Raw genomic sequence first — 3,912 nt, 5'->3', positions numbered from 1 at the left:
TAAATAAAGCCAAATGACTTTTGCTGCCAGTTAGACTAGCCTTTATCAACAATAGATGGAAAAAACATTAAAATAAAATGGTTTTAAAAAGGTTTTTGAATACAAGATCTAACACAATAAAACATCCTGTATCCAAATTTCTCCAATATTTAGAGCTTCACACTTAGACTACACACAATAAAGCACAATAAAACATCTAACATCAAATATTGGGATGACCTTGACAGTTGTCAAATCCTCAAGTTCCACAGTAGATGTCAAGTTCACTGCATCTCCAAAATCTCTGTCTTGGTACTGCAGTCTGAAATTGCCATTTAACCCACACACTTTCCTAACTTCATCCATAAGCTGCTCCATTGACTCTGGAATTCCACCAGGCAAAACTAGCTTCCTGGTGTCATCAGGATTCAGAATAACACGCAACTTGGCTGGCCTTTTGACTGCCATGTCTGCCCATCCAAAAGGATCTAGTCAAAACAAGAAAACAATAATATTAGTTGCAGTACAAAATTGGTCATAACTTACATTAAATTCATATTCACAAATTAAATGATTAACAACACTGTCTTTTGACAATTCTGGTTAAAAAAAAGAAAAGAAATTTCACAGTCAATATTATTTAGTAAATTCTGAATATTTGTTTAAGTCAAATTGATAAGGCCTTATGCTGTCTTAGCAGTTTTTTTTTAACCAGAATTGTCAAAATAGAGTTGTTAATGTGTTTATTTTAAACAAATTTAAATTCATATTCACAAATTCGTCTTTTACCCCTGTTGAAAAAACGAGCATATGCTGGTAAAGTAGGTTTTGAAGCTGGTATGGTGGTTTGAGTTGGTTTATGCTGGTCCAGGACCAGCTTAGGACTAGTATGGACCAGCAAGACCAGTTTAGGACCAGCGTTTGACCAGCATACAGCTTTAAAACCTACCTTACCAGCATATGCTGTTTTTTTCAACAGTACACAATGGATGTTTGAGCATTTAATTATTTATTTATTTATTTTTATATTTCAAAATTTATTTAATTGAGGTAGCCTATATACACACACAATCCAAATCATATTTAATGTTTTTAAAATAGGCTATATAAAATAGTAAAATAGTTCCAATAAATTTTACTGTGGTACCAAATTGGTACCGAGAACCATAAAATTTTCATGGTATCGGTACCGACTACTGGAATTTTTGTACCGTGACGACACTACTCTGTGGTCATTTAAAAGCTATTCTCTAGTGTTAGTGATTCCTATTTACAACATAAAAATAATGTTCACAGATGTTTACATTGGTACTCACCAAATTCAGCAATTAGGGCAAAATTCTGGAATTTCCAGGGAACAAAATCCAACCTGTAAAACAAAGGAAAAGTTGAGATTTCACATCTTAGTTTTTTGTTGGGGCAATTAGCACTATCCATAATCACTAGACTGTAATTATTAATTAGTCCCTACTTTTGTAGTGATATTGTACTAAACTGCATTATGCTGACAGGAGAAACAATGGAATATGAATTCTTCCTTGTCAATCAGAACTCATTTTCTAATTCAGTAAGTTTTATTAATAACTTTCATTTTTCTTAGTCATTTTGCTTTCCAGATTCAATCTCTTAACGTTACTTGCGTAAAGAGCACGTACACACATGCGCACTCTTCAAAACGGTGCTTAAAATCTCTTGACAAACTAAAATATGTAAATGACATTTGTATATATTCAAAATAAAAGATATACATTGTACTTAATGAGAGCTTGCTTATTTTGCTCAAGATAATGATTAAGTCCATATGTCGTAAAAAACAAGAAAGCTGTCGTTCCAACCACACAAGTTTGCGATGCTTTTTGTGAATGTTCGTTTGAACTATGGTTTCGGGAAACACAGAATCATTTAACTAAGTTAGTAACGACAGAACTTGCGATGTTAGTTGGACGATGTAACAATGTTTTTGGGAAACGCACCTCCAACAACTGGCACCGCTTCAGCCGTTTGCCTATGTGAAATCCGAATAATTGTTTTCCGTTTAAAAAAAGAAAAAAAAAAACAATTACCGACTCTATACACAAATAGGCTCAAACGAACATTAACTGATTCCGACATTACAATTAACGTCTCATATAACGTTACAGCTCCCGCGGTCAATGTTTAACCAACGTTAGATTATTTGACGGCTGCAGTGTATGTGAGAAAGCTGTTGTAGTTTATTCGAGCACTAACTTTGTTAGAGACAAACGAGCCTTATCACACTAAATTACAATTATATTTTCCTCACATCACAGTGAAATAAAAATTAAATTAACCTTGTATTTGTCACACTGAGGCAACATGCGTATTGCGATAGCATGGTTTGGTTTGGCTAGCTTTAGCTAACATGTGCACAAACACAGTTGTCTGTAAAGAAATAACCTAATTGTCCATCCTGCCACTAACCATAAATGTGAATGAAAAACACTTATTTTCGTTAAAATAACACATTTTCGAATGCTTACCTTGTCTAAAAAGATTTCCTGGGCAACGGACCGTCTTCAGACTCGAAGCGATAATGGCGGATGGCAAAATGCTGGCTGGTGGCGCGAGCAGTTAGATGATGTGACGTCATGTGGTCACGTGACATGAAAACATCTGGTTTAAAGTAAAAATACTACTTAAGTCAAATTGTTGTTTTTAATTTGTTCTAGGGGCTTCGTTATTTGCTTTAAGGCAAACTGAAAAAAACAGGTTTAAACCAGAAACCATGATTTTCACTTAGTCCAATGTAAAAATGCACTTTAAATGAACAACACAGTAGTTTCACTTTTTTCAGTGCACATTTGGGTTTTGACCAATGAATATGTTTACAATTGACCAGTTTACTCATGGAGCCACATTAACATGTCCAAATCTCTGGGATTGAATCATCGATGACCTTTAAAATGAACATACCAAAAGAAAAGCCTGTTAAAAACTAGAAACTAAAAGGATATTAAGTTCTTTATTACTTTTCCCCCTGGTTTCACCAACAAGGCTTAAGCTAGTCCTAGACTAAAATGCATGTTTGAGCCGTTTTAACTAAAAATAACTTGTACAGACATATCTTAAAATATGTCAGTGCCATTGTTTTGTCTCAAGATGCACACCAGAATTTTTTATTTTTTTTCCCCTAGTGAACATTTACAGAGATTGCTAATGTGTCGTCATCATGACGTATTCCCGGTGGTGAACGCAAAGCATTTTGGGAATCCGCGGCACAAACATACACACGCATACACAAGGCGCCAGACTTCTTTGCATGGAGGGAAGAACGCAGTGTTCAAGATGCCGTCTACCTGCTGTTTTATACAGTAACTTCAAGTCGCTGCAGCAGGCACAGGTCTTTTTTACAGATGGATGGGTCCAGGACCTGGAGATTGTAAAAGTGGGGCAGAAAACTGTCGTCCGTTCAAATGTATGCTAATGTTTTAAGCACCACACTCCTCGCTCTCTCTCATCTATCTGCGTGCAGTCAGAATTCAACAAACCAGCGTGTGTGTGAGATTTTGGTTGGGTGACAGTTGTAGATTACAGTTTGACAAGTTTACATTTTGACAAAAGCACAATGTTGTGTTTTATTGTGTGTACACAAATATAAGTAAACACTTTGCAGTTTGAAAGATGTCCTGTATGAACAAAATGACGGAGTATGTTTTTATGTTTCCACTGTTCGATCGCGTCCGCGCCTCTCTCTCTCTCTCACACTTACACTTACACACACACACACGCTGGTTTGTTGAATTCTGACTGCACGCAGATAGATGAGAGAGAGCGAGGAGTGTGTGCTAAAAACATTAGCATACCTTTGAACGGAAGACGGTTTTCTGCCCCACTTTTACAATCTCCAGGTTCTGGACCCATCCATCTGTAAACCTGGGCCTGCTGCAGCGACTTGAAGTTACTGAAAACTTC

General features: G+C 36.1%; 1 long non-coding RNA gene across 1 annotated transcript; it reads right to left on the bottom strand.

Annotated features, from left to right (window-relative positions):
- Nucleotides 1-273: 273 nt before the first annotated feature.
- Nucleotides 274-2,613, bottom strand: LOC137020261 (uncharacterized). The gene is made up of 3 exons (XR_010895168.1): nt 2,481-2,613; nt 1,296-1,348; nt 274-467 (listed from the first exon to the last, which is right to left on the bottom strand). It is a non-coding gene; the product is annotated as an uncharacterized lncRNA (long non-coding RNA).
- Nucleotides 2,614-3,912: the final 1,299 nt, after the last annotated feature.

This window comes from Chanodichthys erythropterus, chromosome 5 (assembly GCF_024489055.1).
Source record: "Chanodichthys erythropterus isolate Z2021 chromosome 5, ASM2448905v1, whole genome shotgun sequence".
Taxonomy (NCBI): Eukaryota; Metazoa; Chordata; class Actinopteri; order Cypriniformes; family Xenocyprididae; genus Chanodichthys; species Chanodichthys erythropterus.
This window is presented reverse-complemented; position numbering and strand designations above follow the sequence as displayed.